Genomic DNA, 12,954 nt, shown 5'->3' with positions numbered 1-12,954 from the left:
GCTTAAGGAGATTTTGGGCTGAGACGATGGGGTTTTCTAAATATACAATCATGTCATCTGCAAATAGGGACAATTTGACTTCTTCTTTTCCTAACTGGATACCCTTGATTTCTTTCTCTTGCCTGATTGCCCTAGCCAGAACTTCCAACACTATGTTGAATAGGAGTGGTGAGAGAGGGCATCCCTGTCTTGTGCCAGTTTTCAAAGGGAATTTTTCCAGTTTTTGCCCATTCAGTATGATATTAGCTGTGGGTTTGTCATAAATAGCTCTTAGTATTTTGAGGTACGTTCCATCAATACCGAATTTATTGAGCGTTTTTAGCATGAAGGGCTGTTGAATTTTGTCAAAAGCCTTTTCTGCATCTATTGAGACAATCATGTGGTTCTTGTCTTTGGTTCTGTTTATATGCTGGATTACGTTTATTGAATTGCGAATGTTGAACCAGCCTTGCATCCCAGGGATGAAGCCCACTTGATCATGGTAGATAAGCTTTTTGATGTGCTGCTGAATCCGGTTTGCCAGTATTTTATTGAGGATTTTTGCATCAATGTTCATCAGGGATATTGGTCTAAAATTCTCTTTTTTTGTTGTGTCTCTGCCAGGCTTTGGTATCAGGATGATGTTGGCCTCATAAAATGAGTTAGGGAGGATTCCCTCTTTTTCTATTGATTGGAATAGTTTCAGAAGGAATGGTACCAGCTCCTCCTTGTACCTCTGGTAGAATTCAGCTGTGAATCCATCTGGTCCTGGACTTTTTTTGGTGGGTAGGCTATTAATTGTTGCCTCAATTTCAGAGCCTGCTATTGGTCTATTCAGGGATTCAACTTCTTCCTGGTTTAGCCTTGGGAGAGTGTAAGTGTCCAGGAAATTATCCATTTCTTCTAGATTTTCTAGTTGATTTGCGTAGAGGCGTTTATAGTATTCTCTGATGGTAGTTTGTATTTCTGTGGGGTCAGTGGTGATATCCCCTTTATCATTTTTTATTGCATCTATTTGATTCCTCTCTCTTTTCTTCTTTATCAGTCTTGCTAGCGGTCTGTCAATTTTGTTGATCTTTTCAAAAAACCAACTCCTGGATTCATTGATTTTTTGGAGGGTTTTTTGTGTCTCTATCTCCTTCAGTTCGGCTCTGATCTTAGTTATTTCTTGCCTTCTGCTAGCTTTTGAATGTGTTTGCTCTTGCCTCTCTAGTTCTTTTAATTGTGATGTTAGAGTGTCAATTTTAGATCTTTCCTGCTTTCTCTTGTGGGCATTTAGTGCTATAAATTTCCCTCTACACACTGCTTTAAATGTGTCCCAGAGATTCTGGTATGTTGTATCTTTGTTCTCATTGGTTTCAAAGAACATCTTTATTTACGCTTTCATTTCGTTATGTACCCAGTAGTCATTCAGGAGCAGGTTGTTCAGTTTCCATGTAGTTGAGCGGTTTTGATTGAGTTTCTTAGTCCTGAGTTCTAGTTTGATTGCACTGTGGTCTGAGAGACAGTTTGTTATAATTTCTGTTCTTTTACATTTGCTGAGGAGTGCTTTACTTCCAATTATGTGGTCAATTTTGGAATAAGTGCAATGTGGTGCTGAGAAGAATGTATATTCTGTTGATTTGGGGTGGAGAGTTCTATAGATGTCTATTAGGTCCACTTGGTGCAGAGATGAGTTCAATTCCTGGATATCCTTGTTAACTTTCTGTCTCGTTGATCTGTCTAATGTTGACAGCGGAGTGTTGAAGTCTCCCATTATTATTGTATGGGAGTCTAAGTCTCTTTGTAAGTCTCTGAGGACTTGCTTTATGAATGTGGGTGCTCCTGTATTGGGTGCATATATATTTAGGAGAGTTAGCTCTTCCTGTTGAATTGATCCCTTTACCATTATGTAATGGCCTTCTTTGTCTCTTTTGATCTTTGATGGTTTAAAGTCTGTTTTATCAGAGACTAGGATTGCAACCCCTGCTTTTTTTTGTTCTCCATTTGCTTGGTAGATCTTCCTCCATCCCTTTATTTTGAGCCTATGTATGTCTCTGCATGTGAGATGGGTCTCCTGAATACAGCAGACTGATGGGTCTTGACTCTTTATCCAGTTTGCCAGTCTGTGTCTTTTAATTGGAGCATTTAGTCCATTAACATTTAAGGTTAATATTGTTATGTGTGAACTTGATCCTGCCATTATGATATTAACTGGTTATTTTGCTCGTTAGTTGATGCAGTTTCTTCCTAGCCTCGATGGTCTTTACATTTTGCCATGTTTTTGCGATGGCTGGTACCGGTTGTTCCTTTCCATGTTTAGGGCTTCCTTCAGGGTCTCTTGTAAGGCAGGCCTGGTGGTGACAAAATCTCTAAGCATTTGCTTATCTGTAAAGGATTTTATTTCTCCTTCACTTATGAAGCTTAGTTTGGCTGGATATGAAATTCTGGGTTTAAAATTCTTTTCTTTAAGAACGTTGAATATTGGCCCCCACTCTCTTCTGGCTTGTAGAGTTTCTGCCGAGAGATCTGCTGTTAGTCTGATGGGCTTCCCTTTGTGGGTAACCCGACCTTTCTCTCTGGCTGCCCTTAAGATTTTTTCCTTCATTTCAACTTTGGTGAATCTGGCAATTATGTGTCTTGGAGTTGCTCTTCTGGAGGAGTATCTTTGTGGCGTTCTCTGTATTTCCTGAATTTGAATGTTGGCCTGCCCTACTAGGTTGGGGAAGTTCTCCTGGATGATATCCTGAAGAGTGTTTTCCAACTTGGTTCCATTTTCCCCCTCACTTTCAGGCACCCCAATCAGACGTAGATTTGGTCTTTTTACGTAATCCCATACTTCTTGCAGGCTTTGCTCATTTCTTTTTCTTCTTTTTTCTTTTGGTTTCTCTTCTCGCTTCATTTCATTCATTTGATCTTCAATCGCTGATACTCTTTCTTCCAGTTGATCGAGTTGGTTACTGAAGCTTGTGCATTTGTCACGTATTTCTCGTGTCATGGTTTTCATCTCTGTCATTTCGTTTATGATCTTCTCTGCATTAATGAGTCTAGCTGTCAATTCTTCCACTCTTTTTTCAAGATTTTTAGTTTCTTTGCGCTGGGTACGTAATTCCTCCTTTAGCTCTGATAAGTTTGATGGACTGAAGCCTTCTTCTCTCCTCTCGTCCAAGTCATTCTCTGACCAGCTTTGATCCGTTGCTGGTGATGGGCTGCGCTCCTTTGCAGGGGGAGATGCGCTCTTATTTTTTGAATTTCCAGCTTTTCTGCCCTGCTTCTTCCCCATCTTTGTGGTTTTATCTGTCTCTGGTCTTTGATGGTGGTGACGAACTGATGGGGTTTTGGTATAGGTGTCCTTCCTGTTTGATAGTTTTCCTTCTGACAGTCAGAAGGACTCTCTGTTGGTCTGTTGGAGATTGCTTGAGGTCCACTCCAGACCCTGTTTGCCTGGGTATCAGCAGCAGAGGTTGCCGAAGATAGAATATTGCTGAACAGCGAGTGTACCTGTCTGATTCTTCCTTTGGAAGTTTCCTCTCAGGGGTGTACTCCACCCTGTGAGGTGTGGGGTGTCAGACTGCCCCTAGTGGGGGATTTCTCCCAGCTAGGCTACTCAGGGGTCAGGGACACACCTGAGCAGGCAGTCTGTCCGTTCTCAGATCTCAACCTCTGCGTTGGGAGATCCGCGGCTCTCCCCAAAGCTGTCAGAGTCGTTGGCGTCTGCACTGGCTCCCGCTACTTCCCCTGTTGGTCTTCAGCTGTGCGCTGTCCCCAGAGGTGGAGACTACAGAGACAGGCAGGCTTCCTTGAGCTGCTGTGAGCTCCACCCAGTTCGAGCTTCCCAGCGGCTTTGTTTACCTACTTAAGCCTCAGCAATGGCGGGCGCCCCTCCCCCAGCCTCGCTGCTGCCTTGCGGATAGATCGCGGCAGACTGCTGTGTTAGCAGTGAGGGAGGCTTCGTGGGCGTGGGACCCTCCCGGCCAGGTGTGGGATATATTCTCCTGGAATGCCTGTATGCTTACAGTGCAGTATTGGGGTGGGAGTTACCCGATTTTCCAGGTGTTGTGTGTCTCAGTTCCCCTGGCTAGGAAAACGGATCCCCTTCCCCCTTGCGCTTCCAGGTGAGGCGATGCCTCGCCCTGCTTCAGCTCTCGCTGGTCAGGCTGCAGCAGCTGACCAGCACCGATTGTCCGGCACTCCCTAGTGAGATGACCCCAGTACCTCAGTTGAAAATGCAGAAATCACCGGTCTTCTGTGTCGCTCGCGCTGGGAGTTGGAGACTGGAGCTGTTCCTATTCGGCCATCTTGCTCCGCCCCCTCCAGATTAATTTTCTTAATTAAAAAATGGTGATAGCAATACCTACCTCATAGAGATGTTGTGACGATTAACCTATGGATTACTGGAGTTAGTAACCCTGGATGGATTTTAGGACATCAGTGAACCCTCCAACATTGCATGCACAAAATTCTGGTGAGAGTGTTCATTATTGTCATCAGATCCTTAAAAGTCTCCACAAATTGCAAAAGGCTAAGAACTACCAACGTATATGAAAAGGTTATGAAATTGTGAAATGCTACATAAATGTTAGAAATCAAGGGTAAAGAAGCACTATCCAGGAAAGGAAAACAAAAGAGTGATTTTTAGGGAGATAGAATGTTTATCTATCTCCAACAAACTTGGATTGGACTTTTAGGAGATAATTTGATAAGTCAAACGTATATAAAACATAAATTACCTCTAATGGCAAAATCACTTTTATTTGTAGTAATTTTAAATATAGGCTTGTTAAACTGTGCTTTTGAACATATTTCATAGATGATAATCTGTAATTTACTAGTGTCTCTCTCTTTTTGAAATTTTAATGTATGTATTTGAGATCCTTTTATGATTTTTTTTTTAGGTGATGTCATTGAACTCTTAAGTGCAAGGTGAAACAAGTCTTCCTGGCATTCCAAGTAGGTAAGTAATCTGTTCATTTCTTAACTAGCTAAATGAATTGCTTTATTAGGATACTGAAGGTATGTCAGGCCTATCAATATCCAGTATCTGGAATCACTAATCAACTGTCTATGAACATTATTTTTATGAAGATTTTTTCTTTTGGCACACTAAACAAAAATAAACTCAACCTGGGGGAAGATGTGTGGAGGTGATGTGAGGAGGAAGGAATAATATCAAAGACCTTGCTTTCTTAGAGTTCCCTAAAATGTGAAAGAATCAGTACTGCAGTGTTAAAATAGGCTGGAATTGGACAGAGGAGCAACAAATTGTAATTTAGGAATGCCACTGCTTTCTCAGACCGAAAGGCATTATTGTCTGGGGGAAAGAGTTCTATTGTATAAATACTGTTGAGAGGATAGTGGAATTTAGATCTCCAGCCTCTTCCTTGATTTTGGCAAGGTTGAATGTAGAGGAAACCACAGTCGTTCAGGAAGAACGCTATGTGGACAATGTCATGTTTTATTGGCAGAATGAGTAAATCAGACAGTACAGGCTGTAAAAACCTATCAATTGGTGTTATGTCAGGAAACAGATGGCTCATTCTCACAGAGTAATTCAAAGAATATCCAATAAAGGGACTGCTTGCAAAGGTGTAGATAGGAAATAGGGGAACCATGAGATAGAGTGTATCCAAGACTAGTAACACAGGGTCTATTTCCAACCCTAGGCTTGAAGGGGTGAGTTAGCTGGAAAGAGAGACTCCTATGCAGGGGCCACCTTGAGAAGAGCCGTGGTTGTCATGTAGGGAAATGGGAACTTGTGAGCTAAGGGAATATGAATACGCTTTCCTCATTCACCTGCTTCCCTCTGATCTTCTGCCAGATCTCTCTAATAATAGAATCCAATCTGGAGCCAGAGGGCAAGAAATCTAATTGACTGACTCTTTAGTCTGGCCTTCTGCAGCCAGCTAGGGTGAAGAGTGTGATCTGGAGGAACAAACAACTCCCCAAATTTGGCGGCTTACAGTCCCAAAGGCCTACTTCTCACTCATGCTAAATTCCAGCATGGATCAGTAGGGAGTGTTTCCATGTGTCCGCACTGTAGAACTTCAGGAATGGAGCAGACATTTCTTCAGAATATAACCAATTGTTTTGATAGAGGGAAATAGAATTTGGGATAGTCTCAAGTCAGTAATTATACATTTTGGTCTTAAATAATTTATGTCATTTGTACTTACCCAGAACTAGTTTAGGGTCCTATGCAAGCTTCAGGGAGTCCGAAAGTTGAATTCTACCAGGTGCCGGAACGAGAAGGGGAGGTGATAAAACTGAGCAGTGTGAATAACCACCATGGGTAACTTTACTGTTCAAAGCATGCTGGTCCCTAAGTTAAATTAAAGCTGGGATGTGGATTGGCAGAATAATTCAGGCAGAATTTAGTTTACAAACAACTTCTGAACAACTTGCATGATATTCAACAGAGCCTATATGTAGATTATGCAAAAGCTTTTTTATTTTTAATTTTTTAGACAGAGTCTTAATCTGTCACTCAGGCTGGAGTGCGGTGGCATGATCTCAGCTCACTGCAATCTCTGCCTCCTGGGTTCAAGCAATTGTCATGCCTCAGCCTCCCAAGCAGCTGGGATTACAGGTGCCTGCCACCATGCCCGCTAATTCTTGTATTTTTAGTAGAGGCAGGGTTTCACCATGTTGGCCAGGCGGATCTCAAACTCCTGACAACAGGTGATCTGCCTGCCTTGACCTCCCGAAGTGCTAGGATTACAGGCGTGAACCACCCTGCCCAACTTGTACCAGAACTTTAAGAAAGCCAAGTCCATATAGTTGACCAGAATGAAACCATAGAAGAATTTTTGAACTTTGTTAGGATCAAAATATTAATACTTACATTAAAAAAAAAAAAGCTTTTTTTAAGTGCATGGTATGGTACTAAGCCTTTAGTAAAGGAAATTTAAACAAAATTATCCTTGCCGTCTAGGAGTTTGCAATCTAAAACAGACAATATTGATCTAAAGACATGCAATCAGTTCACCGTCATTCGCAGGAACATTATCTGCTCTTAAATTGATCTATGGCAATTTTTAGGATGATTAAATTATGTATTACTCAGTCTACAACTTAACTATATTCTTTTTCCTCCAGTAGTATTACTATTTTTAAATGGACTATAAAGAAACATTATGAATATCTAGCACCTTTGGAAATGCATGTAATTTATGCAGAAGTGGGATAATGTCACATACTGTAGGTGCAAATTTAGAATTGATTGCACTGTAGGGAGATGGCAACCTCATCTATGCTTAGAAGAAAGTCGTTTTGTTATACGCTGTTTTGGAAGTCGAATATTGGATTTTATTCTGGATATATAGCATGCCATTAGTTTGTTAATATCTTAATAGGGAGAAAACTTTCATCTAAATACTGAAAGGCAAAAAGTGTTGGGAATAAATCCTAAATATTAACTGATAATGTTTCCTGAATACCCTGAGGAATGCTGATGGGACAGAAGTTTCAGATATTTTAAGTTCAGCAGCTTCTACCTATGAGTGCTTTCTCTGACAAATTGCATAGTGGATAGAGCACATGCTGCCCACATCACCTGCGTCCTTACCATTTTTGTACAATCTGGTTTGACTTCCAATTGCTGGTGACTGTGTCTCTGGCCAGTGGGGCCTGCAGCAGTCTGGGAGTACTGGAGGAAAGACTGCCATCAAGGAGCAGCCCTCAATTACAGACACAGAAGATTAGGTCTGTGGGTCCCAGTGGATGAACCAACATGGAGGAGCACCACATTGAGCGTCCATCTTACAGCTTCCCAGGGGCACAAAGTTATAGTCACCTGAGGGGCAACTTGCTTGACAAAGTAGCTTTTCCTGACTTCCTTCCCATCTTTACCTCACTCCCCTACTTTCTAATCAGTGTTTCTTGGGATCAGTTTCCAAACAAACTACGTGAATTCAAATCTTTGTCTTCAAGTGTGCTGTTGAGGAAGTAAAACTAACATAGTGGGCTATTTCCCTAGCAGGCCTCCTTTTTCTTATACTGTATTATGGAACTTGAAAAAACATATAATTCAGAGGTAATGGCAGCACAAAGTTCCTTGGGTAAGTACTTTTGGTAGATAAAGATGAAATAGGTGTAGACAAGCAAGGTTGCCTAAGCAGTTTAATGGAGACTTTGATTACAAAAGCTTGTACTAAAGATGACGTGAAAATACTATAGAGTCTTGTCTCAGAAATTCCTGATATTAGACATAACTTAAAGCATTAAAAAGTAAAACTGTTGAGTGTCTGTTGGAAGTAAGCTAAAGACAAAATATATTTAGGAGTTATCCATAATATTTGCATGTGTGTATATATGTGTATATATATACATAATATTTTTGTAAAATATTTCATACTTTACTATAACCTGTTAATATGCAAAGTTACCAATTATTTATTAGATTACTAGATTAGTTGCAAAATTTCTAACTCCTTTACTCCAGCCACATGCATGGTGGCACCAGGACAGGATAACTGGAATAAATACCTCAGGCAGAAAACAGAAAATTGCAATGTATGCAGTAGTCACTAGTCCATGGTAATGATGAAATCCTGTGGACAACTGTTATGTAGTCTTGGCAGTGAGAGAAGTGCCGTGGTCAGAACTTGATTCTGTTCTCAGGGAGGAATTTTCCCATCCATTGTTCTGGGGGGCCCCTGCTTCTGCCATCTGGGAAGCTTTGCTTGTCTATTATCTGCCGTGGCCGCAATGGCAGTTGAGGGCCCTAGAGGTTTCGCTGCCTGCCTCCTGCCTGTATGAGCTGGGTGGCCTAAGAGTTGCTTCCAGGCTCAGCCAAAGGCTTTTACGTCCTAGCTCATGGTTGTTTTTGCAATATAATTTTCTTTAAAATTAATAAGACTTTCATCTCTTCCAGGCACAGGAAGACAAATGTTGCATGTTCTCACTTACATGTGGGAGCTAAAACAAATTGATCTCGTGGAGGTAGTGAATAGAATGGTGGCTACCAGAGGCTGGGAAGGGTTGTAGGGGTAAGGGGATAAAGTTACAAAATACAGTTAGGTAGAAGGAATAAGATCTAGTGTTTGGTAGCACAATAGGGCTACTATAGTTAAAAATAATTTATGATACATTTCAGAATAACTAGAAGAATAAATGTGGGATGTTTTCAGCACAAAGAAATGACAAATGTTTGTAGTAATTGGTGGTGAATACCCCCAATTACCGTTATGCATTGATCATTATACATTGTCTGCTTGTATCAAAATATCACATGTACCCCATAAATGTATAACTATTATGTATCCATAAACATTAAAAAATTAAAAATAGAAAGCAACTAATAGACTTTCGTCTCTTTGCTTACAATCAGTTCAATATGCCATACCATACCCACAATTCTTTCTTAGACATAATTCTTAAAGTAGTAGTATTTGTTTTTCTTCTCATCACCGTTTATTTCTTTCTCAACTCAATGACATCTACCCCAAGGCCATGAGACTTGGGATGAAGGCCTGGTTCAATCTGAATTTCGTCACGTAATTATATCTTAAGACTATTCATTATTCAATTTCAAAAATTATGTATTAATGTTTGAGGTAAGCATTCCCAACTTTTGAGGCTTAAAATTTCTGGATGTTTTCTTACTCCCTTTCATTTTTATGTGTACTTTGGATAATTCTTTCCTGTGGTCATTTCTTTTTCTAATATCTTGCCAAATAAAGCTAGTAACATGTAATGCATGCTCACATAATTCCATTTTACATTCTCTTTTGCTACAGCCACAGGCTAGGGAGGTTAGTGGCCTGCCTCCAAAGATACCAGTGGGCATCATTGTTACTGAACATCTTGCCTCTGCTTAACTTGGGGTTTCATTTTTCCAGCCTCTGCTATTAGTTTCCTAGTTATGTTCTGCCAATGCCACCAATTTTAGGGGTTTTGTTTTTATTAGTGTCTGTTCTTGGTACTAATTTCTATTTTAGTTAAGATAACACCAATTAAAGCATCAGATAAACCTCAAAATTTAAGTGACTTAACATGTTAAGATGTTTGTTTCTTGCTCATGTAAAACTCAATAGAGGGACTGGGGTTCTATTCTGTGCATTCATTTAGCAACCTACATTAGCAAGCTGTTGTATTCAATAGACAGTTTTTGAGGCACCAACATCCAGCCAGCAGATAGAATGCTTAGCTCCTTTCTGACCCTCCTCTCCACCTATGCTGACATCTTAGGTGTCACCTGGCTTTCAATATCATCTCTTTGCTGACAAATCCCAAATCTTCTTTTATCGAACTCCACCTAGCCCCTGGATTTGTGTATGTAATTGCCTATACAACAACTCCACTTGGATGTCAATCTGGCATCATTAACTTAATATATTTGAAACCAAATGTTAATTTTTCCCCCCAAAATTGCCACCCCTTAACATGATCAATCTTAATATTTGGAACTGTGATTTACCAGTTATTCAGGGAACAAACTTGAAAGTGTTTTTTGAATCTTTTTTTTTTTAGTATCATATAGTACATAGAATCAATAAATCCTGCCAACGATACCTTCAAAAACATCTAGAATCCAGACATTTCTCATAGCTGCACAGCCATCAGATTTTACTTCTTGTAGTGTATCATGATCTGACAGGTCCTCTTGTTTTCACTCCTGCCCTCTTAGAATGCATTTACCACACATGAGCCAGAGTAATATTCTACAGAATAGACTACATTGTCCTTCAATGTATAAAACTCTTCAAAAACCAAAGGTTTTCCCTAATCATTTATTTAAAGTACTTCATAGCATTTGTCATTATCTGACATTTCGGCCATTATGTTACACATTTTTTTTTTTTTTGTTTAATTTTCTGTCTTCTCAACTAAGAATGAATATCTATGTCATAGACGTCTCTTTATTCATGGCTGTCTTTATAACACCCAGGATGGTGCTTGCCACATGGGAGATGTACTAGTAGTTTTGAATGAATAAATAAATGAAGGAGCTACCTTTTATAGCTTTTTTTTTTTTGGTGTTTTCGTCTTTTTGTATCTATTTGTATGACTTCTTTATATTAACCATATGTAATCATTATCTCATTAGTGTTAAATGAATTTCTAAATTTGCCCTTTAGTTTACCTGTCTATCTATCCAGCTAGCTAGCTAGTAATATAATAATAAGTAATTTCTTCTTCACAATATTTTCCATTATTCTTCACCTTAGTAATCGCTCCTCTCTCAAGAGCCTGGCTATATTCTCATACATTCACCTAATGTCTTCTAATTCTTAGTCTAATTTTAGAGGAGCATGGTGACCAGTCTTCGTCCAGATCTATTCTAGGATTCACAGTAAATTCTTCAGATCACAGAACTTACCTTCAGCAATACTGCTTGCCTGAAGGTTTCTAAAAAGGCTTGCACTATGAATGCTTTTTACTGCAAGTAGGCAGGACAGATCTCTTTCTCCAAGGGATCTTTAAAGAGGTACCGGGGTGCTGCCTAGTGGCCTAATTCCTTCCTTCTTTGCCCGATTTCCTAACTGAAGGGAAGGAGACTCTTTGCAGAGCTGACAGTATACTTTTCTTTCATTCAGCAGCTGCCAGACATAGTAGGAAACATATGATGTCTAAGTCATGTTCCTGGATTTTATGGAGTAAGTTGAATGCTGTATTTTTACGGAAAATCTAGAAAAAAATTTCCTTTTTTGAAATTCCACCAGATTCATTGATATTGTAAAGTCAGTGATCCTGGTAGGGGTATGTGTGTGCATGTGCACGTGTGTGTGAGTGAGGCTTTGCTTGTAGTTTTACAGATTGAATGATTTTGGAGAAACTATTTATCTCAGTCATCAAATATTGATATAGTTATTGCAAAAATTTTCCAGCACATGACAATAAAGTGTCTTGTCTTTTGTCTTATGCTTGACTTACATGAAGTCACCACATGGGCTAACTGTGGGGTTCTGTGGGGAAGGAGGGGAAAAAGAAAGTGGGAGTGATAGGCAGGTGGAGATTGAGGAGGGCAAGAGAGATTTGCCTTTCTGGGGATTTGAGGTTGTCCTGGATATGCAAGAGGATGGTCAGACTTAAGGCATCTTGTGGAATTGTGGTAGAAAGGAGAGGAGGTCAAACCTTAATTAAATTGAAACAGCAGGAACCAAAGCTTTTTTTTTTTTTTTTTTTTTGAGACGGAGTCTCGTTCTGTCACCCAAGCTGGAGTGCATTGGCCAGATCTCAGCTCACTGCAAGCTCCGCCTCCCGGGTTCATGCCATTCTCCTGCCTCAGCCTCCCGAGTAGCTGGGACTACAGGCGCCCGCCACCTCGCCCGGCTAGTTTTTTGTATTTTTTAGTAGAGACGGGGTTTCACCATGTTAGCCAGGATGGTCTCGATCTCCTGACCTTGTGATCCGCCCGCCTCGGCCTCCCAAAGTGCTGGGATTACAGGCTTGAGCCACCGCGCCTGGCCCCAAAGCTTTTTTTGTAAGATTTTACTCTACCTAACTTTCATAGTATTTCAAGTCTTTTTCTAAAGTGGGACAGAAAAATCACACTTTCTAAAATGTGATAGATGACTTTTTTTTTCACACCCCAGTATATTGTAAAAACACTTCTTTAATTTTTACTTTAAGAGAAATATTGTAAAACTCTTGCACCATAAAATTTAGAATCCCAGAGACTTACCAGTTTGAATAAGCCACAGGTTACTGAGTGATGTCTGGGGGAAATATGTAAGCCTGTCGCAGAGCCTTGATGTAGGGGCTAAATCTTGGAGAAAACTAAAGGTGGACAGGCACAAACAGACTCAACATTACTTTTCACACTAAATTGCTTTCTTTTGGAAGAAAAAAAAAGGCCATAATAAATATCCATTTGCAGGATTATATCCAGTAACAGCAAGGACAAATTCCTGTAAGATTTGAGAGAAGTCCTATTGTTTTTTCATTTTTTTATGAATTGTTATCATACTTCCTTTCTTACCTTTTGAATATATTGACTCCAAAATGTTCCTATGATTCTTAAATTCCAAGCTACTTTTTCTAAAATGTCATTTT

At 39.9% G+C, this 12,954-nt stretch overlaps 1 long non-coding RNA gene across 1 annotated transcript in view; it reads left to right on the top strand.

Annotated features, from left to right (window-relative positions):
* The window catches only part of LOC115896895, a 308,577-nt gene that overhangs the window by 133,561 nt on the left and 162,062 nt on the right, over positions 1-12,954 (top strand). The window contains exon 3 of the long non-coding RNA XR_004056812.1: positions 4,854-4,912. This is a non-coding gene — a long non-coding RNA (uncharacterized LOC115896895). The remainder of the gene's footprint in view (positions 1-4,853; positions 4,913-12,954) is intronic.

This window comes from Rhinopithecus roxellana, chromosome 4 (genome assembly GCF_007565055.1).
Source record: "Rhinopithecus roxellana isolate Shanxi Qingling chromosome 4, ASM756505v1, whole genome shotgun sequence".
NCBI lineage: Eukaryota > Metazoa > Chordata > Mammalia > Primates > Cercopithecidae > Rhinopithecus > Rhinopithecus roxellana.
This window is presented reverse-complemented; position numbering and strand designations above follow the sequence as displayed.